This window comes from Theropithecus gelada, chromosome 4, assembly GCF_003255815.1.
Source record: "Theropithecus gelada isolate Dixy chromosome 4, Tgel_1.0, whole genome shotgun sequence".
NCBI lineage: Eukaryota > Metazoa > Chordata > Mammalia > Primates > Cercopithecidae > Theropithecus > Theropithecus gelada.
Window position 1 is genome coordinate 101,553,704 of NC_037671.1, and position 25,748 is coordinate 101,579,451.

The following is a 25,748-nucleotide window of genomic DNA, read 5'->3' on the forward strand; positions in this document are numbered from 1 at the left end:
CTTGGATCACAGCATGCATCTCTGAAGATCAGGTGACAAGTAAGCCTTCAAATATTGCCAAGTCCCAAGATACCTTCATTTCTACATACCTTTGGCCAACTTACTTCAAAAACCTAAAGGACTGTACCTAGACTCTGAAGCTCCCTAATATAAAATTCAAAAAGTTTACTTAAAGGCCAGGCCTGATGGCTCAGGCCTGTAATCCCAGCACTTTGGGAGGCCAAAGTGGGTGGATCACCTGAGGTCAGGAGTTCGAGACCAGCCTGGCCAACATGGTGAAAACCCATCTCTACTAAAAATACAAAAATCAGCTGGGCATGGTGGTGTGCACCTGTAATCTCAGCTACTCCGAAGGCTGAAGCAGGAGAATTGCTTGAACCCAGGCTGCAGAGGTTGCAGTGAGCCGAGGTCATGCCACTGTGCTCCATCCTGGGAGAGAGAGCCAGAGGCCATCTCAAAAAAAAAAAAAAAAAAAAAAAATTTACTTACCTACTCTTCTTCAATTTATCAGCATGACAGAGACTCCGATCCATCCCATCTAGGATATAACCTGTCAGGGACATTAGTGCAAGAGCTAAAAGCTTGCTTGTAGAATCATGTTATATATATACACATACATATATGTATGTGTATATATATGTACACTTATATAGATATATATTTTCTCCTTTAACTATCTCTCCAAATGGTAATCAGGAGCTCATGTTCTCTCCTTCTGTACTTTTTTTGTTAGGAGGTTATGGCAAGTCACGGGATAGATACACAACTAGCTAAGGTTTAGACCACGATGCAGGTACTCAAAGTTAAGAAATATCTGCTTGGCCAGATTTCTCTAATCTTACATACAATATTTTTATACATTATATACTGTAAACCCAACATTCTGGAAAAACTTTGAGCGTGTTCAATTTCAGATGGTAAAGGTTGGCATAGCAACTTTATGATCCATTCCCATACTATTATATTTTGTTTTACCTCAAGATAGAGATGATCCTTGTTTATTGACTCTTAGACATTTATACAACAAATATTGATATTCATTGATATCAATGAGTATGAGTTGATATCAATTGTTGATATCAATTATATCAAGATAATGAGTAAGCTCATTCCAAGGAAACCATAATGAGGCTTTACGCTCACTTTCTTGGAGACGACACTGGTGTATCTGAAAGGTCACTGGGCTGGGAGGAAGAGAGACAGGTCCTATTTCAGACTGTAACTTTACTTTCCTCATTTATGAAATGAAGGTGTTATGTCTAAGGATCATTCAGATTCTAAGAAGGCCTTGTCCTGGGAAGGTGCTAAAGATTTTCTAGTACTGTGCTGTGGTGAGAGAAGGAAGATGAGCATCAGTAGACATTTCAGAAACATCCCATCTGCCATGACGTTTACAACAATTCAAAAAGAACGATAACAACCGAAAAATTTCTGATCAAAGCCATGGCTGAATTTATGAATTTGATTTTCATGCAAATTCAGCTCTGAACATGAAGTGAGTCGTGAAATGGAATTTGAAGGGGTCATGACTGACTGAAACATGACTGACTGAAACATCCATCTGCCCAGCTCTCTAGCCAAGCCCCCATGCTCACAAAGAAGATCTCATTCAGGTTGATATTTATCAGCTGCTATAAAATGGATTTAATCATTTGAAAACAGGAAAATCAAGTTGTCTTTAGACTGGTGATGAAACTCCTATTTGTTTTGGAGACTTTTCCCCCATTGGAAACATTAAAACATTACAAGATCTTACCTATTAAAAATTGTATGCAAATATATCTTAGGAATATGCTTGATTGCCTAAGTTTGTAGAGAATCAGTAAAAATTCTGATTTGCTGCTAAAGTTGTCATAAAAGTTTACAAAAAAGAACAAAAAAGAAATGAGGAAAGCTACATTAGTGTAGAACTTTAATATCTTTCATTCAAATAACGAGGATGATAAAGCAGAAAATATCTATAATACATATATTTGTAATTTTATTTTAACTTTAATGTTTAGAACTTTTAATAATTTAGTAAAGCTGAGTTTTCAAGGGTAGTGAATAATTTATGTTTTAACTGAGCTGCTTAATCATATTAATAGTTTTCACATCATACCTCCAAATGAGAGTCTTTAATGTTTCAATTCAGATTAGTCTTCATTCTTCAGTCCAGAAAAACTAACTCTCAAACCAAAGAAAAATGATTGATGCTATAATTTACATCACTTTAAATTTGTTATTTCTATTTTATATTTCACCTCATACTGTATGATTGATTGAGAAGTTTCAATGGATAGAATTTGTTCTGAAAGTTAATATAATAATATTGTCTTGCAAAAAAAAAAAAAAGATAATGAGTAAGCTCATTCCAAGTGTAAGGCACTGTAAGTGATATTAATTTACATGTGATATGGAATCAATATTCAAGGAGCACGCAGACTAATAAGGTAAATCAGAATGTTACATAATTGTAATAGAAGGTAAAATAATAAAGAATTGCAAATATAGTACTGTGGGATTTCAAGTGAGGAAGAATTCCTTCTAGTGTCACTAATATCAATACAATCTCCCTTGTTGGGCTCTTAGAAATCACGAATCTGTCTACTAGTTGGCTAATTACAATATTCAGTGTGATTTTGCTTTCCAGAATTAAAAAAAAAAAAAAAAAGTTACTGAGTTCTAAAAGCAACGGAAATTTTATACAAACTTTACCTAAAATGCTTTAGCTGTCTCCTCAAATAATGAGACCACATTTCTAGATAAGAACATATGAATGGAGTAATTGTAAGGTTTACCCTAATGATGTGTTTGTATGTGTGAGTCTGTGTGCATATGTAGTTTTTTTCATTGTTTTGTTTCCTTTTTTGAGAAGATAAGGGGATCAAGATAGTTCACTGGCAAAAATATAAGAATGTATATAGAAAGTCACAAATTAAGAAAACAAACAATGATACCACTATTGTTGCATGACATGTAAATTAAACTTCTGCCTGGAATGACACTCGAGTTTTTCTCCTTTTAACAATTTCAAAGGCCATTACATGTTTCTTCCACTTATTGTTTTCTTGGTAGCCACTAAGTGAGATGGTTGCAGACAGATGCTATCATTCTTATTGTAGAAAATACGGTGTGGTGTGGGGTGTTATACTAAAACTCTGATCACTTTCTTTTTCTCTACTGGTTAGGAGTTAGTCACATAACATGGATCCATGTGGAGCACACTTACCTTTCATCTAGATTTCCTTATGCTCCTTTGCAAGAATGAAGAAGGGGACAAATGCCAACCACATATATGGGTTTCACAAGTGCTGTCACTTTTTTCAGTTTATAGAGAAACGTTAGGCAATAGTCAATGTCAAAGAAATGAATGCATTGACATTATTCCTACGTATAGCCTGTTCAACTGGTAGAGAAGAGATGATGGCTGACAAGTACATAGAAATTTTTCTTGGAATTGAAGATATTCTAAGGCCTCTAAAGCATTCATGAGATAGATGAGGCCCAAATCCAATGGTATGCGAAAATGCTTCCCTTATGTAAGAGAACCCAAGTCATCAGTACAATAAGACAAAGAAGGCTTTTTCTTTACCAAAGAAGATAAAAGGTGATCAAAGATGGTGATATTAATTAAAAACATGTTGAAGTTTAGTCCATAGATATTAGAATTCGATATCTAAAAGCCAGTACCTGGTTTTTAGAAATTGCTCAGAAAACAAAACCACAGGCACAAGAAGGCGGAAGGGGCCTCATACAGTAAGATTAGGCAATACAAGATGAATTTATGATAAACGTGGTGAATTAGTGGGATATGTCTGTCTCAAGGGACTAATGTAAAGCTCAAACTTATAGGAAAAGCAAGAAGTATAAACACATGTACAAAATTTAATGTTTTTTTTTTTTTTTTTAAATAACTGCAGGGTTTTAGCAAGGCTTTTAGCCTCCTACAGTGACCTAGTCAGAGAGCGTGGACTTGAGGAAAGTTAAAAGGCTTTGATGATTCATTGTATTGAACTTTAGAAAATATGAGAAAATTTTGAACTAAAAGTTTAGGCTGGAAGTTCCGCCTCCGATGGCCCAGGTGTGTAAGTTGTACACATTTAAGAAAATATTTATTTTTTCACATTGCTAGAGAATTATTATCATCAATAAAGGTTACCATCCCAAACAGCTGAAAGGGCAATGATTTTTCCCTCTGAGAGATAAGCAATAAAATATGTACTCTTACAGAATAAGGAACACGTCTAAGTGTTGACGGTAGTCTAAATAAAATTATTAATAGCTAAAAGAAAGAATGAGTCCATCAGAGCCAGTGCTGCTACAGATAAGGGGAGGTTGGAAAATAAATAAATAGATAGATACATAAACATAAATAAAGCAGTATTTCTTTTTCTTTTCTTTTCTTTTCTTTTCTTTTTTTTTTTTTTTTTTGAGACGGAGTCTTGCTCTGTCACCCAGGCTGGAGTGCAACGGTGGCGCGATCTCTGCTCACTGCAAGCTCCGCCTCTCGGGTTCACCGCCATTCTCCTGCCTCAGCCTCCAGAGTAGCTAGGACTACAGGCGCGTGCGACCACGTCCGGCTAATTTTTGTATTTTTAGTAGAGACGGAGTTCCACTGTGTTAGCCAGGATGCTCTCGATCTCCTGACCTCGTGATCCGCCCACCTCAGCCTCCCAAAGTGCTGGAATTACAGGCGTGAACCACCGCGCCCAGTCATAAAGCAGTATTACTTAAAGCTCTGACTAGAGTGGAGGATGTTCTAAATATGAATGTGTGGCCCTTTTAGCAACCCTATACTAACTAGTAGTTGACATAGATGACAGTAGGTGTTAACATTATATTATAGCCATTGCTCTCCTTCCAAGTTCGCTAAGAAATCTTACAATTAAAATTTGCCTTCTTATGTGGATTCGTCCACAAGCAGAAAATAAGCAAATGGATAAATGCATATTCAATTCACTTGTTCATTGTATTTAACTGCATATAAATTCATTGCCATTATTAGCATTTTTATCATTCTCATTATGTTTTGTTAATGTAAATGAGCACCCACTTCAAATTCTGATCATCTCTAGAGTAGTAATAGCAGAAATCCTGATACTACAGGAGTGAGGTTCAGTTGGTGGAATGTAATAACCCGATTAGCACTAAGGTATTGCCATAGAATTGGGCTGGCGCAGGTGTGTAGCTTGCTTCTTGTAGGTTATGCTTCCCTCTCTTGGTTAAGCATGAACTTCAAATAACACTGTAGCTCTAGAACTTAGTTATTACAAAGTTCGGTTAGGTAAAATGTCATGCAATAAGCAATTATAAAAATATCTATAGTTAAGAGGAAAAAGTTGAAGTACTAAAGATTCCAATGGTTTACAAAAATAATGAATCCTGGAGATAGAGTCAAGAGAGCCCAACAAAACAGACTACATTTGACTAATTCTATTAATCATTCTCTCTCCAAATGTCAACTATGCTTTAAATTGATGCAAATGTAATTATTTAATTTTATCAATTAAACATTATTTTAAATGATGTTTAAAGAAAAATGTTGCAATTTATCATCAAGCCATTATTAGTTGCCAGACAATTGGGCAATTTGAGAATTTAATATGGTTAATAGAAGTTGACTAATACCTATGAAAATATTTATTTAAATATGAGCTGTATATATAAGTATACTGGAAAGAATTTACAGAAAATGTGAAGAAGAATGGACAATAGGCTTTCTTAAGATGCTCCTTGTGTGAACCCATAGGAAACATTTAAGCTCTTTGAGATTATTTATATAACCTATAAAATGACATGCAACCTTGCCATCTTAAAAGTAAAGTGCAAAATTAGAATGTAAATTCCTTTACAATTAAATTATAAAATGTTATGAATATATAGTGGAAATCCAAGTTTAATGTTGAGAAGAATCAGGACAATAAAACATTTATATTATATATAAGATTATGCAAAATTATGTTTTATTGGAAACGCTTTGGATTCCAAATTATTTAATTGCCTTAGATTTATATTTTAACCTGTATTGGGTAAACCTAGCCAAATCATAAAACATTTAAATCTTTCTACCTCTCAGGAGCAAATATGATGATTTTGGAAGCATACTCAGATTTAACAATATAACCTTGAAGCATTAGTCTGTTTACATATTATAAACAATTTTCTTAATGCTGTCACTAAGAATGGGAAACACAAAAAATCTGATATTTCTTCACAAGAATAAGAATAGACTAAAAAATTAAAAAGAAAAAACTAACGTGAGATAAAGACACACAAAGTACTAGTAATAAAAGCCAGTTAAACACTGGATGCAGTAGCTAACAGTATGAATTCAAAGGGGAAGTTAACATGCCAAAAGCAATTAAAAAATCAAATAATAGCAGTAAATTAAAATAAGTGCAAACAGACTGATCATGAAAAATCGGGATTCTTGGAGATTGTGGTAATCACAAGGGTTAAAAGCTAGATGAGGAGACAGAAATATGAAAGAGATATGTAGTAAGAAGTAAGGAAAAGTGAATTATCTAGAGGTCAGTAAATCAGGAGCCAGAAGATGCCCAGTGTCCAAGGAGTAGGACAGAATTTAATCTGTATTGACATAAGATATTTGGGAAGAACATTGATTAATAAACCAGGTAGGTGACTCTGGGCATTTCAATGCTTCACCTAAGGGAATGTGCCTTTAATATTCTTTGTAATTCTAAGGACTTAGGATTCTGAGCTTGGCCTTAATTTCATTTAACTGGTATCTGAACAGGCGTACATATAGGTGTAATTATGGCTGTAACTTATCTTTAAATTTGACATATACTTTAAAAATATCTATACATATAAAGCTGAAATAGTACTCAGTTTCTCATTTTTTAATATATAGATATTTGGTGTAGATCATTATTACAGTATTTGAATAAAGAAATATATCCCATAATATTTAAACCTGGTTGTCATTCAGATCATCTGGCATGCACGTCCTTTGGCCCATCTGTTAGGTTGTCGTGATGCCATACTGAGGAAGTGGCAAGCTAGTTTCAAGTAGACATAAATGCCAACCAAAGATTAATTTAGCAGGATAGCTTGTTGAGTGCAAAAAGTGACATCTCCTATAAGTGGAAACGCTTGACTAGCAATGCCAAACTGGGGTCTTGTTTTTCATTACATGTGAATGCATCTGTTGCAACTTGTTGCCCTAATTGCATAAAAGAGAATAATTTTCACTATGAAACTTCTTTGGAAAAATGGAAGCATAGGTAATTGCATAGGTAATAGAGGACAGATATTATTATGGCATATCTGATAAAGTTGCTGAGATAGATGCTTCTGAAAAGTAGTTGAATAAATGAAAATAGAATATTTCTTTGGAGTTTAAAATATCTGGTCAATAATTCAATGGTATCATTGAAGAAGAAGAAAATGTAAAGAGGAACATATAATTATTCATGACATATTTTTAAAAAATGAATACTGTATGCAATGGATTTTAGCAGTATAGTTTATGCACAGCTCTATGACGAAAAGAGAGGATTTTAAAAAAAGAAGGGTAGCTTCAAGCATTACGATTTTGAAATTCATGTATTTCGGAAACTGACATAAATCATTTAAGATTAAAAGAATCAATAAAGAAAGGTTAATTGGAAAATTATACCCAAATAATATGAAGTCGCATATATCTTATTTTGTAAAATGCAAGAATAGAGAACTATTCACAGTGAAATTAACAGAGTAAAATTTTGGAATATCATAAATTTTATGAAAGTGGTAATGTTCAGAAAAGTCACCTCTTCAGTTCACTGTAATAATTCATTCACGGATTTACTAATAAATATTTAATGAACAACTATCATACCAAACCTAGTGATTGAGTCATCCTAATGACTTACCTGAAATAAAAGATTCTTTTTTATTTTTACTTCTAGATGACAAGTTTTCTTACACTTAAGAATTTTTTAAATTCAACATGATGGATAGTTATTAAATAATAAAAAGTCACAAGTGGTTACCACATAGAATGCTTTAAACACTTTTTCTCTTTCTTTTGTTTGTTTGAACTGATGTTTTAAAAGTTTGTGTTTTATATTATTTTTCCCTTAAAATCATCTTAACTGTGACTTTTATTTGAAATCTCAAATCAATCAGATAAATCTATTGATCCCCTATCACCACACTAATACATTAATACATTTATTTCATGTTACAACTTTCCAGAAGAGCTAATGATTTCCAAACCTGGACATTAAATTCTCAAAATATATTTTCTTCATTAGAAAAGTGTTCTTTTGGAAATATAATGTACTGTGTAAGTTGAGGCTTTTTCATGTTTCATAAAATACAGAAACTGCTTAATTACTTTGAGGGGAAAAAAACACAAGAGTTCTAATTCCAACATTTAAAGGTCATAAGCATCTTAATAACTCTTTAACAGTGGAAAGCTTCATTCTATGTCTTTAAAGTTAAAAATCTGGTTTCCTCACATTTTGATGAAAGGGCAGAATTACGATGTTTTGCAATATGGTAACTCTCCACTAACTTACCAATTGAAATAGGTTGTGTTTCTCTGAAATCAGTGATTCTACATAATGGACCAATTTAAAATCATCCTTATGTTAATCCGTAGGGAATTGTTTATATTTCTTAAAAACCTTACGCTTATTCAATTAGTACATTTTCTAATTTTGATTCTAAAATCTGGTTATTTTATTTTATTGAAAAAAATAACAGGACCTTTCTCTTTCTACAATATTTTCAGGTATTCCTGCAGTATTGAATAGTCCTAAGTATTTTAAGTAAGTTAGCTTATGCATCTTTCACAGTCAAATCATTATGCAAATATTATTATTTGCCACTCCCCCATCAAATTACAGATGAAGAAACTGAGGATCACGTATTTATGGAATTTGTTCAGGGTCTGATAGCTGGCAAAAGGCTGAGCTAAGATTCAAACCTAGGCAGTCCGTATTTATAATTTTAAACCGAGTTTTAATTGATGTGATTCAAAAGTTCTGAGAACAAATTGGATGAAATACAAGAAGTCATATTTTTGAATGTATTACTAGGTCTAAAATAAGGAAGAAATGAGAGGGCAAAAGTACAATAAAAACATAAGTGAGGAGAAATGAATTTGTTAAAGAACTGGTCATTGTTCTAAGGGCATCTTATCACCTGATTTCTGGTGATATTCTAGAGCATTATTCTCATTAAGATGAGCTCTACACAGGAGAAGAAGACAATGCCTATGGCCAATATAAGGGTGAATTTGGTTCAGAGATTCCTAAACCATAGTTCACCTTCTGCCATCAAATCCAGCACCAAATAAATAACAAATACACAAAATCCCTTGCTTTGATTAGAGAGATACTTGTCTCACACTGTGAAGGTGAAAAAAAATTAAAGTATCTCCTTACAGTTTCTAAGAAAAGTCCACTTTTATAAGGATTTGGAACTAGAAAACATAATATCCTGTAGTTCTGAAATAAACAAGTTGATGACTAAAGTGGTCATTTTTTGTTTTTTTGTTTCTATCAAGCACTTATGAGAAGAAAAAACAAATCCTATCTACAATAATATAGTTTATAATCAGGTCTCAAAAAACATGTATTATTAAAACTGCAAGTAATATGAGCTCATGATTAAAAAGTCAATAATTCGTGAGAAAACAAGGAACTATAAATGATAGCTTGGAAGAGCTACTAATTTAGAATTGTACCTGCTAAGACTATGGTCACTAGAATTATCTGCCACAGAATATTAAGTATATGTAATACATCGCAATGTTATTAAACAACAAGATACATCAAAATGAATTAACCAGATATGAAAAAGTGCAACAAATTTTATACAGATTAAAAATGATAAAGTAAATTATAAATGAAACAAACGTCATAAAACATAGATTCAAAATATTAAAAGAGAGTTACTAAATGAAAAAGAAGGATTGTAATGTATTACAGATACTTTAGAATGGATAGGAGGAAAAATATATAAAAGAGAAGTTAAGGGATATTGAGGAGAGAATGAGATGATCTAACACACATATAATCACATTTTCATAAGGAGATAATGAAGAAAAGTAAAGAAGCAGCAGTTGTGATTATGATGAATATTTTTAAAATTCTCAGATTCAGAAAGCCTAGTGAATCTTAAGAAGCTATAATATAAATAAATCCATACCTCTATGCATATGGAAACTTCTGAATAGGAAAAACAAAGAAAAAAGGTCAGTCAGAGAAGATAATTGAGTTTCAATAGATAAGTTGTTATCAGACTGATAATTAAGTTCTTAATAACAACAAGGAAGCTTGAAGACAATGAAAGCACATTCAAAGACTGAGAGAATATTACCATCAACTTAACATTTCTTATTTAGAAAAAATTCTGTTAAGCATGGAAGCAAAATTTTATTTTTTCTCAAACAAAATCAATGGAGTTTCTACTAACAGAACTTCACATACATAAACAAACAAATTGAAAAACAATAAGAGATTCAAACTAAAATGATCAACTAAATATTAGTAAATATGGGTAACTTTACAAATCTTTACTGTTAGTAGTAACATCTAATTTTTATTTAGATGTTACTACTCACTGTGTCACTACAGTGCCGTGGCTGGATCACGGTCCACTGCAGTCTCCACCTCCCAGGATCAAACAATTCTTCCACCTTAGCCTCCCAAGTAGCTGGGACTACAAGCGTGTGCTACCAGGCCTGGCTAATTTTTGTATTTTTTGTGGAAATGAGATTTTGCTGTGTTGCCCAAGCTGATTTTGAATGCCTGTGCTCAAGCAATTTGCTCGTCTCAGCCATCCAAAGTACTGGGATTACAGGTGGGATCCACTGCTGCTGGCCCTAATTTGTTTTTGTTTTTGATTTTAAGTAAAAGATGAAAAATTCTAGCATATAATGTAAAGAAGTGGCAGAAGTGGCTTAGAATTTGAACTTTTTATGACTTATGTAACTCATTTAATGGAAGGAATCCTCCCTTAGATTCTAGTGATTTAAAGGAGTCTTTTTTGTAAGGTAGCATTTATTGCCTATTCAACAGGCATTTCCTATTCCCTTCTTTCATGCTTAAAGATTTTCTATGCGGCTGTTAGTAATGAATTTGATATTGCTGCACAAATGAGGTATTTCTTTTTCCCATCGTCATGTGGCGACTTTCCCAACCTCCATTGCAATGTAAGAATGGTCATGTGACCAGCTGTTTCCAATGAGATGTAAGCGTAAATTTGATGGGGTTTGGGGGAAAGCTAACTTACTATGACATAAAGTAGGGTCCATTTTTTGCCTTGTTCCCAAGCACTTTGTTACGCTTAAAGATAAGTTCAAGCACTCTATAGGAAATGTGAACAGAATTGCAGAAGTAACTTCCCAGTAGCTCTACAATGTTGAGCAATGGAAACACTGCCAATTATTTCTTATATTCAGAATACTTGTTCAAGACACAAAATAAGCCTATCTAGATGAAGCCACTCTTAATTGAGTATTATATTGAGGGAAACTTTTTGAAAACTAATACAATTGCACATACACACACATATCATTTTAATAAACTGATTGCTTGGTTCCTGAGTTTATATTTATGGACAAAAATCAAGTGGTATTACTTCAACATCATTAAGTACCTGGGTTCTTTTACTCTACCTAAGTATTTAGGATTTCTATCCACTTCTTTCCCTGTAGATACTCCTCAGTGGTTTATATTGTGTTTGTCCATAGTCTCTCAGTTACAGTTACTACAGGCATTATATCCATTTATCTCATGAACTGCTTTCCATTTATCAGTGTATATTAATCAAGAAGCCACTTGAAGGAGAACAATTATTGCTACTACTTAGTGCACTTCATGAGAGTGTAAATGATTGTGCCACAAAAATATTTCTCAAGATCATCAATCCATGAAACAAAAATTGTCCTCTGTCCCCCCAGTATAGTATAGTTTGATCCCTAACACAGTGTAACCTTTGAAACATGGGCTACCAAATGCATCATTGTTTCCCTGGACCCAGAAAATGTCCCAACAAATTAAACAGGCATCTGCTCCCTTAATTACTTTTTCCATAAAAGTGTGGCTGTTAACATACAAATAAAAGAAACAGCATTATCATTTTTTCAAATAATATAATGCTTTGAGAATAAATTCAAATTATAGAAGACTGAGTATCATTTAATCCCATTAAAACATACCAAGGACTATATATTTATATAGATCCAAATATATATATAATCTATATATTTTAAATATATATACTATTAAATGTATATATAATTACATATTTTAAATATATATTATAAATATCTGTTCACATCTGCCTTTATTTATCTATCTAACAATCTAATACTGTATATGCATAGGAAAAACTTGAATGCATAGGAAATTGATCTCCAGCAGTACTGTAAATGGTTTTACAGGCCAGTGTGTGAAGAAAATAGACTTTTATTTCCTACATAATGTATTTAAATTTTTCTTTTTATTGGACTTCTATGTTTTATCACATTTAAAAGAAAATAAAAATGAAACTACTCTTAATGTAAGCAATTGGTAAATTGGACTCAAATTTAATCTTACCAATATCTACAGTTATACTTATAAAATCAACCAGTAATGTAAAATGATAAGTTAAGTATATTCCCAGGTATTTTATTTTACTTATTTTATTTTACTTATTTTATTTTTTGCAGCTATTTTAAAAGGAATTTAGTTCTTAATTTGATTCTCAGCTTGATCATTGTTGGTATATTGTAGTGCTACTGATTTGGGTACATTGATTTTGTCACCTGAGACTTGACTTTAATCATTTATCAAATCTAGGAGTCTTTTGGATGAGTCTTTAGGTTTCTCTAAGTATATGTTTACATCATTGGCAAACAGAGAATGTTTGACTTCCTCTTCTGCAATGCAGAGGATGTCAGCAGAGTGTTGAAGTTGCCCACTATTATTGTATTGCTGTTTCTTTTCTTGGGTGTAGTCATAATTGTCTTATGATTCTAGGAGCTCCAGAGTTAGATGCATGTATATTTAAGATGGTAATATTATTTTCTTATTGGGAAGATTTTTTTAATCATTATATAATGACCTTCTTTGATTTTTTTTTCTTTTACTCTTGTGGCATTAAAGTATATTTTATCTAATATATGAATAGCTACTTCTGCTCATTTTTGGTTTCCATTTGCATGGAGTATCTTTTTTCTACTCCTTTATTTTGAGGGTATAAGAATCTTTATGTGTTAGGTGAGTCTCTTGAAGACAGAAGATACTTGGCTGTAATTTTAAAAAATCTACTCTGCCAATCTGTAGCTTTTAAGTGGAGCATTTAGACCATTTACATTCAATTTAATATTGAGATGTGAAGTACTGTTTCAGTCATCATGTTGATAGGTAGAGAGTTACTTTGTTTTTTTTTTTTTGATTGTGCTACTGTTTCATAGATCCTGTGCATTTTATGCTATCAAGAGGTTTTATTTTGGTGCATATTGACCTTTTGTTTCAAGATTTAGAATTTATTTTAGCATTTGTTGTTAAGTTTGGTCTGACAGTGACAAATTCCCTCAGTATTTGCTTGTCTGAAAGACTTTATTTCCTCTTCACTTAGGAAACTTAGTTTTTCTAGAAAATTTTTGGCTTACAGTTATTCTGTTGAAGGAGGCTAATAATAGGACCCCAATCCCTACTGTCTTGAAAAGTTTCTGCTAAGAAGTTTGCTGTTAGTCTGATAGGATTTCCTTTATAAGTTATCTGATGCTTTAGTTTTACTGCTCTTAGAATTTTTTCTTCAGGTTGACTTCAGATAGCCTAGTGAATATATGCTTTGGTGACGTCCTTTTTGTGATTTTATTTTTGAGACAAGGTCTCACTCTATTTCCTAGGCTAGGCTAGAGTGCAGTGGCATGATCTCAACCTTGGTGATGTCCTTTTTGCAAGGCCAGAAAAGTTTTCTATAATTTTTCCCTTAAATAAATTTTCCAACTTTTTGCTTTTTCTTCTCCCTCAGGAACAGTAGAGATTCTTAGGTTTGGGCAATTTAATTAAAGTATTGAAGGCTTTATGACTTTGCTACTTTCTTTTAATTATTTTTCTTTATTTTTGTCTTATTGAGTCAATTCAAAAGCCTTGTGTTTGAGCTCTTTTCTTCTACTTAGTCTATAGTTAAAACTTCCCTCTGCATTTGGTAATTCTTTAAATGTGTCTTTTATTTCCAGAAGTTCTGATTGGTTTTCTTTAAAATATCTATCTCTTTAGAAAAATTTTCGTGCATATCCTGAATTGTTTTTTAAATTTATTTATGTTGGTTTTTACCTTTTTTTTTTTTTTGTATCTCCTTGTGTAACCTAATAGTGAATCTTGTAACTTCTTTATCTTGTATTTCCAAGTGTTCATCTTGATTTGGATTCATTGCCAGAGAGCTAGTGTGATTTTTGAGGGTGTTAGAGAACCCTGTTTTTTCAAATACTGTTAGAAATATTTGTCAGGTTTTCTATCATTTTGTTAGACTATTTTTCTTAATTATTTCAAAATTTATTTTTGATTTAATTTATTTAAAATTTATTTTATTTTCCCTTTGAGGATATAACTTTAATGTTTATAGTTTATTGTAACCTAATTTGGCTCTGGGTGTTTTCAAAGGTGAAAACTCTGTATGAGTCCTTTGATTATACAGTCTTTGTATGATGGTTTTCTCAAATGCTGCTTGTGGTAGCTATGTGCTTGGTATGTGAGCAGGTTCACTGTTTTCTGTGGGGTTGGAATGGAAGAAGCCTTATGAAACATATCTTATTCCTCAATCATTTGCACTTGTTACATTTTATTTAGCTTTTTCTTCAGTATATATTTTTTCCCACTGTTTTGAACAGTTCAGGCTTCAGGCGAGTAGGAGGTTTACATAGGTAAAAACCAGCTGTGGCTAAAGTAGGTGACTAAATGCAATACCCAGTTGTGGGCAAAGGATCCAGTCTTGACAGAGGTGGCTGGGGAAGCTAGGTGAAATACACTGAGGACTTTTAAGGGGTAAGAGATGGAGCCACCTAGAGGTGTTTTTCAATTCTGTATAACATAGCCAAGAAGCCAAATGACACACTTAACAGTGTCTCATTGATAATTGGTAAAAACTAGAGTTCAGTGTTTTTCAACATTATGAGGTATATCTGGAAAACCTGTTCATACTTTGAGTTGAAAAGCTTGAAGGGCAACACCCTAGGACTAAGAAGGAACCTACTCCCTAAATCCCTTTGAGGCTTTGTAGATGCAGGCATAAAGCCTCTCGAGAGAAAGCTAATATAATTCAATGCCTCCAATTAGGCTTAAAAGTAAATGATGTCTAAAACACAATAAGAAAATTATTAGGTGCAAAAGATGGAGAGACCACATGAATAAGAATAAAAAGGAAACAGTGGGCAAAAAGAAAACTAAGAAATTAAATTTGATGGCGCTATCAAATAACATAGACTTTTAACTGTTCTTAAATCAGGTTACTTACCTAGATCATATTTATAAACGTTCTGAACTGCAGGGATATCTTATTTCTACCTAAATTATTTCTTATCATGCTAACCTAGCATGGCAATATTACTCTGAACTGAAAGCAAAAATTATCAAAATTAACAGTTTCTTATTTAAAAAGCTTGGGGCATGAAGTATTTAAAAATTCAGAATATTTTAGAGTTGGAAAAAGTAATACAGTATAGATTACATAAATACTTCCAGAGAGCAGTACTGTATAAGCAAATGCTTTCATATTTCTGAAACAAATCAGTGAATATACAAAGAGTTTGACATTTTTTTTAAAAGACTACATATAGCTTAGGTCAATAAATTTTAATCTTTTGCACCAAATGAGTTTACTGCAAACTTTTAAAATAAAAACTTCAAAATTTCAGTACTTTTTACATTGTCAAATTGTGAATACATGATTTAAGAGCTATAGTATATCCACTGCTGACAGAATGAAACAATTTGAAATAATTTTGTTCAAGCAAATTTTTTGATAATAAAACTCATGCTAAAGAGAAAAAAATAAACTGAATTATATATGCTTATAAATCCACAATTTTTACAAATCTAAATAGAAAAACTTTGTACTGTTTTACATATCTATTTTTTTAAATACAGTAATTATAGGCTTAAATTAAGTTTTAATTTTAGGCTATAACATTGCTATAATCTTAAGAGACACTTGGGATCATTGTAAACCTGTGGAACTAGAATAAGTTATTTATATTTGCATTTATTTATATTTATATTATCCTATGGAGAGAGTACCAAGTATTCATTTTGAATCTGCTAAAATATAGCATTAGGATGTTATATTATCATTTCAGCATGGAAACTATTTCAAAAATAGTTTTTTTCACTGAGAATTATGACAAAATGTACTTTATTGTTTCATTGACAAGTGCGTATATCACAACATGTTTTATTTGGGTATAAAACATGAATCACCAATGGGATATGGGTGTAGGTTTGAGTTTATGTGTCTTTTTAATGAAATCTAATGTGACTGGCTTTTAAAATTTAAATACTGAGTAATAAACACACGTTAGGTCTCCTGTATAAAACTATCCTACAAATATTTGGACATTTTTCTTTTCCATTCAATTACTCTTGCATGAATAATTTGTAATACACTCACAAAAATATAAATAGAAAAAAACTGAGGAGCTAAATACTTAGCTCATGACTCCACTAATTAATACTTTTCTTTGGGCTTTTGTTTTCTTTTACAATGGCTCCTTTGAGTTTGTAATAAAGCAAAGAATTTTTCTTGTGATTTAATATCTAATTATGCATTTTATTGAAGACTTTGGAATAAGTGTGAGATTCTATTGGTGACAGAGAGATTTTACCGGAGCCTTGAAGGAGAGCTAAAGTAATACATGGTCACACAGTTCTAAGCAAAGCTTCCTAACAACTTTCACAAAAACTCTGGGTTGGAGTTATAATAGACGTGATTGCCATTTGTATTGCCCACATTTTGAGGTATAATAAATTTTAGATATTAAATGATTTCTCCAATGTCACAGAGCTCTTTAAAGTATCAGACTCAAATCCCAAATCCAGGACTTCTAATTACACACTCTCTATCATTTTACCAAGACTGCTTGAAAAAATGACTTCGGGAATGGCTTTTCATTCTTTTTTTTTTTTTCTTTTGTAGTAAAATTCTTTTTTAAAACTCACTAGACAATTGTATAATGTAATTAAAATTGTGAGTGTTGATTTAAAGTTTAAATATGTATATTACTTGGTTGCAGTGATATGGAATGTTAAAGCAACTAAACATGTATGTTAATGACTATTCAGAACCAGAGCTCTTCTATGTTAATCCCCCCCAAAAAAAAGTTAAAAGAAAGTGTTTCACCTCCTTTTCGATGCTGATAATTCAGTCATATTGATTACTGGCACAGGTAGGAGCTATTGCAAGAAATACTGCATATCCCCTGGCCAGAGAAAATATTAAAAAGTATAAGCCAATACTATCACTATTTTAAGGCTTAACTTGTCCCATATCTGACCCGTGGAAGCCTCTTCAAGCTGGCTCCCTGATTTTTTATTTTATTTTTTCAATCAGAGGATAAAATTGCATATATTTATTATGTACAACATAATGTAATATATATGCATTACAGAATAGTTAAGTCTAGTTAATGAAAAGGTGCGTTACCTCACTTGCCCTCCTTTTTAGTTTCTGGAATAGCAAGTTGTTGTTAACTCGTAAGATGCTTTTACGCCTCAGTTCTGGAATCATTCAAATCTTTAAGGAGCCAGATACTACATACTTTAGAATGATATTTATAAGTCAATGATGCTAAGATACTCATTGCTACTTGTACACTATTGCTTCTACATTTTATCAGCAAAGTATTAACAGATTATGTGTAGATCATCTATAAACTATCTATCTCTCAATTTCTCTATTTATCTATCAAGTAGGTTTACATTATATGTTTATAAATGCACATATACATTTATATAATTATTTGCAGGTTATACATACACTTAAGGATCTATGTTTAAAGCCAGGAATTCTCATAATTCCAAACCAACATCTCAGAGTTTGTTCTGATTTTTCTCCTTTATAAAACAATTTGCACCTCCCCTTCCCAGTGGTGAGAAATCCACATATTATTATCTTCAATAATATTACTCATTTGCTCAAACTCACACTATGCAGCAATTTTATGATTGCTAAACAACACTGCAGAGAGTATCAAACTTAGAGTAATATTTGATTGTAGTCATTTTACATTTAGGTATTTGCTTATGACTTAGTATTCCTTTACATGTATACTTTTTTCTTGAGCAACATGGGTTTGAAATGTACAGGACAACTTAGGCATGGATTTCCTTCTGCCTTTGCCACATCTGAGACAAGACCAAACCTTCTACTCTTCCTCCTCGGCCTACTCAGTGTGAAGATGATGAGGATGAAGGCCTTTATGGTGATCTGCTTCAACTTGATAAACAGTAAATATATTTTTTCCTTTTTATGATTTTCTTTTTTTATTTTTATAGCAACATTTCCACAGCTTACTTAATTGTAAGAATACAGTTAATGCATATTACATATAAAATACAAAATCTGTGTTAATTGACTTTATTGTTTTCAATAAGGCTTCCGGTGATCAGTAGGCTATCAGCAGTTAAGCTTTTGGGAAATCAAAAGTTATGTGTGGGTTTTTGACTACATAAGTTCAGCAACCCTAATACCCATGTTGTTCAAGGTTCAACTCTAGTTGGGTGCACTTTATTTCTTATTAGCACTTATATATATTAAGTGTAATGCACAAATTTTCAGTGTGCTCTTAGATGAAGTTTGAAATGCTCATTTGTCTGTGTAACCCACACTCAATAAAATTCAGTTCATAACAATATAAAATGTTACCTCTGCATATAAAATAAATATCTCCACTCCAATGTTTATTGCAGCACTATTCACAATAGACATGATATGGAATAAAACAAAGTGTCCATGGATAAAGAAAATGTAGTTCATATGCACAATGAAATATTATTCAGCTAAAAAGAAGGAAATCCTGTAATTTGCAGCCACATGGATGGAACTGGAAGACATTATGTTCAGTAAAATCATGCAGGCACACACAGAGACAAATATCACATATTTTCACTCATATATGGGAGCTAAAAGGATTAACCTTATGGAGGTAGGAAGTAGAACGATGGTTACCAGAAGCCAGGAAGGGTAGTGGGAAAAGCGTATAAAGAGGAGTTAGTTAACGACTAAGAAATATACAGTGAAATAAAAAGAACAATATCTAGTGTTTTATAAGACAATAGGATATCCACAGTTAACAACAATTTATTGTATATATCAAAAGAACTAGAGAAGCAAAATGGAAATGTTCCCAACACAAATAAATGATAAATATTTGAGGTGGTGGATATCCCAATTACCCTAATTTGATTATTACACATAAGATTGTATCAAAATATCACATGTACCCCCCAAAATGTAGAACTATTATGTATCCATAAATATTTTATTTCTTATTTAAATCAGTTTTATTTAAGAATTTTCAACATTGACAATTCTTATAAAAAGCATCCAAGCACGGGACACAGAACTGCAGCAAGCACCAATATTATGGGTAGTTAACAGACATTAGAACTTCAACCCTTTTTTGAGATGCCTGACCTCACTCACTTCCAAGTACTCCTGCAAAGCACACAAACTCAGTCCATGTTCTCAGTGTTCTCCCAACAGCTTCAGTTTGCATTAACAAAATTACATATCAGTAATAGAAAGGAACACACACCATACAGCATTCACAGAACTTGACAAAGGGGTAGGGGGAATACACGTATGGTTTCACTTATCACATTCAACTAATGTGGTTTATGTAAGAACAAAAGTCACTTTAAGTTTCACTTAAAGTTTTCCAACAGATGTGGATGTCCTTTGAACACAAAACATATTCATACATTATTTGCTATCATTGCTTTCTGCACACTCTCTCAACAAAGCCACAAGTTAGAGATACATATCTCGCCAAGTTAAAAAGTATCCATTATGCTCCACTAAGTCTTTGCATGTGCTCTCCTTTTCTTGCTCATACTAGCTTTTCATGCCTTGGCACCACCATCAATCACACACAAAGTTGCAAAACTTCAAAAAGCTTTCTGCTTCCATGTCAGAGCCTTGCATCCATAGCATTGATACAACTCCATGAAATAAACAGTAATGGATAAAAATGGGACACCCACTGTCAGAGATGCAGCCTGTGATGCACGATGACAAATTATTGAATGAGAAAGTGTGTAAACAGAAGTATACCTATGGCAGAAAATGTATAGTACTACCTTCAATGAAGTACTTCCTCCAGAAAAATTTGAAATGAGATTAACTGCAGAGATTAAATGAAGGCTTCATATTGAACTTTTGTATATAAGGGTGTAATAGTTCATTTTCATACTGCTGATAAAGACATACCCAAGTGTGGATTGTTTATAAAAAGATATTTAATGGACAGTTCCACAGGGCTGAGGATGCCTCACAATCATGGCAAAAGGTAAAAGACACTTCTTACATGGTGGGCAGCAAGAGAGAATGAAACCAAGCTAAAGAATTTTCCCCTTATAAAACCCTTAGATCTGGTGAGACATATTCACTACCTCCACAACACGATGGGGAAAACTGCCCTGTGATTCAATTATCTCCCACTGGGTCCTGCCCACAACATGTAGGGATTATGGGAGCGACAGTTCAAGGTGAGATTTGGTTGGAGACACAGTCAAACCATATCATTCCACACCTTGCCTTTCTCAAATCTCAATTCTTACATTTCAAAACCAATCATGCTTTCCCAGCAGTCCTCCAAAGTCTTCACTAATTTCAGCATTAACTTAAAAGTCCACAGTCCAAAGTCTCATCCAAGACAAAGCAAGTCCCTTTGGCCTATGAGCCTGTAAAATCAAAAGCAAGTTAGTTACTTCCTACATACAATGGGGTACAGGCATTTGGATAAATATACCCACCCACTCCAAATTGGAAAAATGGGCCAAAACAAAGTGGCTAAAGGCCACATGCAAGCCCCAAATCCAACAGGGCAGTCAACTATTAAAACTCCAAAATGATCTCCTTTGACTCCATGTCTCACATTCAGGTCAAGCTGATGCAAAAGGTGGGTTCACATGGTCTTGTTCAGCTCTACCCCTGTGGCTTTTCAGGGTACAGCCTCCCTCCAGGCTGCTTTCACAGGCTGGCATTGAGTGCCTGTGGCTTTTCCAGGGGCACAATGCAAGCTGTCAGTGGATCTACCATTATGGGGTCTGGAGGATGGTGGCCCTCTCCTCACAGTTCTACTAGGAATTGCCCCAGCAGGGACTCAATGTGGGACTCCCTCCCACATTTCCTTTCCACACTGCCCTAGCAGAGGTTCTCATAAGAGCCCCACCCCTGCAGCAAACAGCTGCTTGGACATCCATGTGTTTCCATACATTCTCTGAAATCGAGGCAGAGGTTCCCAAACCCCAATTCCTGGCTTCTGTGTACCCGCAGGCTCAACACCACATGGAAGCTGACAAGACTTGTGACTTGCACCCTGTGAAGCTGTACCTTAGCCCCCTTTAGCCATGGCTAGAGTGGCTGGGATGCAGGGCACCAAGTCCATAGTCTGTACACAGCAGGGGGTCCTGGGCCCAGCTCACAAAACCGTTTTTTTTTTCTCCTAGGCCTCTGGGCCTATTATGGGAGGGGCTGCCACAAATAGCTCTGACATGCCCTGGAGACATTTTTCCCACTGTCTTGTTGATTAACATTTGACACTTCGTTGCTTATGCAAATTTCTTCGGGGGACTTGAATTTTTTCTTAGAAAATGGGTGCTTCTTTTCTATTGCATGGTCAGGCTGCAAATTTTCCAAATGTTTATACTCTGTTTCTCTTTTAAAGCTGAATGCTTTTAACAGAACCCAAGTTACCTCTTGAATGCTTTGGTAGTTAGAAATTTCTTCTGCCAGATACTCTAAGTCATCTCCCTCAAGTTCAAAGTTTCACAAATCTCTAGGGCAGAGGTAAAATGCCACCAGTCTCTGCTAAAAAATAGCAAGTCACCTTTACTCCACTTCCCGACAAGTTCCTCATCTCCATCTGAGACCACCTCAGCCTGGATTTCATTGTCCATCTCATTATTAGTATTTTGGTCAAAGCCATTCAACAAGTCTCTAGGAAATTCCAAACTTTCTTCTGTTTTCTTGTCTTCTTCTGAGTCCTCCAAACTGTTTCAATCTCTGCCTGTTACCCAGTTCCAAAGTCACTATAACAGGTTTGGGTATCTTCACAGAAACACCCCACTCTACTGGTACCAATTTACTGTATTAATCTGTTTTCAGGCTGCTGATAAAGACATACCCAAGACTGAGTATTTTATAAAGAAAAAGTAGTTTAATGGACTCACAGTTCCATGTGGCTGGGGAGGTCTCACAATCATGGCAGAAGGCTAAAGGCACTTCTTACCTGGCAGTAGCAAGAGAGAATGAAAACAAGCAAAAGGGATTTCCCCTTATAAAACCATCACATCTGGCGAGACTTGTTCACTACTTTGAGAACAGTATGGGGAAACTGCCCCATGATTCAATTATCTCCCACTGGGTCCCTCCCACAACATGTGGAAATTGTGGGAGCTACAATTCAAGATGAGATTTGGGTGGGGACACAACCAAACCATAACAGAGGGAAACAAGTGTTAAAAAAACAAAAACAAAAGAACCAAACACGTGACATCATGATCTCTCCAAAAGAGATTTTCTTAAGGAACAAAAATTCATAAGATGGAGTTTAAATTAAAACAAGAAGAAAAGAATACAGTTTAATCAATAGTTTCGATTTTGAATGTGCAAACAATTGACATGTCCAGGGATAAAATATTACAGAGGAATCCTTTTGATATCAATTGTATATTATTGATTTGTCAAATCAGGCTAACAGCAGTTCACTTTCAACCACTCAATATTTCAACCCTTCATGTAACAAAACTTATAAAATCCCATTAGCTCTTCCTTTTTTTTTTTTTTTTTTTTGAGACAGAGTCTTGCTATGTCGCCCAGGCTGGAATGCAGTGTCCTGATCTCAACTCACTGCAAGCTCCACCTCCCGGGTTCACGCCATTCTCCTGCCTCAGCCTCCTGAGTAGCTGGGACTACAGGTGCCTGCTGCCACACCTGGCTAATTTTTTGTATTTTTTAGTAAAGACGGGGTTTCACCGTGTTAGCCAGGATGGTCTCGATCTCCTGACCTCGTGATCCACCCGCCTCTGCCTCCCAAAGTGCTGGGATTACAGGCATGAGCCACCATGCCCGGCCAGCTCTTCCTCTTTTTTTTTTAAAAGAAAAATGTTAAAAATACTGCTGAATATACTCCACATTGGACAAACCAAATTTGAAAGTTTTTAGTACACATGTATTTTATGTATACTTACCATGAGTTTAGAAAAATTTGTAATCCCACCATTCTATCCCAACAGACCATAACCCCCATGTCTGCATTTTTCAGTCAGAAGGCTTAGAATCCATGCTTGAGCTAAAGTCTCAATTAAAACTGCTGCCTGACCCTGTAGTTCATTCCACCCTCCATGTTCGACCTTGGTTGTTTCTCAGGTCTGCTCCACTCCCACTACAGTTACCAAACCTCTCTGATTCCCAAAGATACCTGGATTACCACCAAATCTTCCACCTCTTTCTGTCTACTGATATTGTGCTTACACTTGCATTGGATATATGTATGCTGATTCCCTTAATAATCAAGTCCTCTCCACAAAGAGACTGCACAAGCTCATCATCATCTGCAATGTAAGAAAGGCAAAGTCCCTGAATGGTTTGGGAATGAAGACATCTATCACTTCTCTGCAATGACAAAAGAACTGCTGAAGCTTATCAGAATTCATCTTCTCTGTACAACACCTAACAAACATATTTTTGCTTCTCAAAATGTCATTCAGGGTTTGCTTAGAATTAGGAAGCGTACAGCCACACCATCATCTATCTGTCTTATGTTGCTGTGACATTCTTTCGCCTGGGTTTCATATTTTATAAAATGAACAAAGCCAAGTCCCTTTGAATAGCCGGTTCTGACATCCTTCTTGACCTGCACCATTAGAATTTCTCTGAAGGTACTGCAATATTCTTTCAGATCCTGTTCAGTTGTTTTCCATGGGAGACCCAACACTGTTAAAGCAGATGTTTTCGGGACTGCTCTTTTCACTTTTATGGCTAATGAAATATCTGTCTTATCCCTTTTTCTGTAGTTATCTACAGAATAGTTGACAACATATATCAAATTTCCCCAGCCAGCATTGGGGGCATGCAGAATTCCTTCTACCAGCAGACACCCCTAATACCCTGGGACACTGGAATCCTGTAGGGAAGCCCACATGCCCCTGGAAACTGAACTGCAACCGTGGGCAGCAGCACTGTTCCATCGTCGTCCGATGGTATTTCAATGGGCTCATAATTCTCATCTCTGGTTACCTGAATACATGTACATATTTTTTTATTTTTCTGCTAGGCCACTGCTAGGAAGCCCAGCAGGGTCACTGAAGCAGCTACAGATCCAAGAGAAGCCCAGCTACTACTTCTTTCTCACAAAACAGCCCATAAAAATTTTGAACCATGTTCCCTCCTGCCCTTCCTTACCAACCCATACTCATATACCTCAGAAGCATACCATATGGAATCTTCTGGTTCCAACTTTTTTAACCAAGCCTAAAATTTGGAATATTCATTCATGTTATGAAAAGTATCAAAAATGTGTATCTTTTTAGCAAATAAAATAGTCAATTGTCTGAATCTACCACATATTTTCATCTCCTCTCATGTTGTATAATGTAATAGTTATTTGGATAAATTACATTCAAAGACATATTTTAAGTTCAGTGTAACACTTTTACTTTTAAAGCATATCCCAATAAACACCTTGAAATGAATACAGTTAAGTTGTGTGAAGGTTCTCTTAAAAAATGGTGGTATATAAACTATTCAGAAAGTAATAGATTATTTTATTCTTGAAACAAATAAACTATTGTACTTAACACTATATTCTTTAATGTTATATTTTATTCACAGTGTGACTTCATATTAAGAATTTCTCTACTCAAATTAAGAAGCAAATTAATTTATGTTAACATTAAAAATGCATCAATATTTTATTTTGTTAAAGGGAAATTCACTAACATTAACAGCCAAAGCAGGTGAATTGTTCCATGATTGACACATTTTTGTACTAATCAGATTATCATTGGGTCATTCAGCACCTCTCACTTTCAAGCTTACCTGCATACTTCCATGAAGGCACCTGAGGAATTTCATATTGGGAATACTTTGGCTAGTTTTATCAGAAAAAAAAGTATTAAGCTGTGTACTCTTATTTGTTTACTATTTTCACTCATTTGCTTATCAGTTTTCTGCATATTGCCTCACACAATTTGATGCAAAATTGCTAAGTGGTGAGTTGTGCTTCTCTGTCTTTTAATGTCTGCTTAAATCCTTTTAAAGGGATTTGGTTACTATCTTCGCTGAATTATTTCTGCTAAAATCATACTTTCAGATTGCTAAATAGGACTTTTTCTACTTGGATTTTTCTCTCTCTGTGCGTGTGTGTGTGTGTGTGTATGTGTGTGTTTAGGCAAATCATATGTAATAATTTATATTTAGTCTTTCTAATAAAATTTCACTTGTCTTTTTAAAAAACTCTTTCTACAAGAAAATAAATAAAGTTTTGAGCTGTGTCCAGTTAAGTACAAGAAGGCCCATTCTCCATCAAAGTTTCT

The 25,748-nt window shown here is 34.0% G+C and overlaps 1 pseudogene; it reads right to left on the reverse strand.

The window, feature by feature from the left end:
• Positions 1-23,515: 23,515 nt before the first annotated feature.
• LOC112622633 lies at positions 23,516-25,287 on the reverse strand (annotated as a pseudogene).
• Positions 25,288-25,748: the final 461 nt, after the last annotated feature.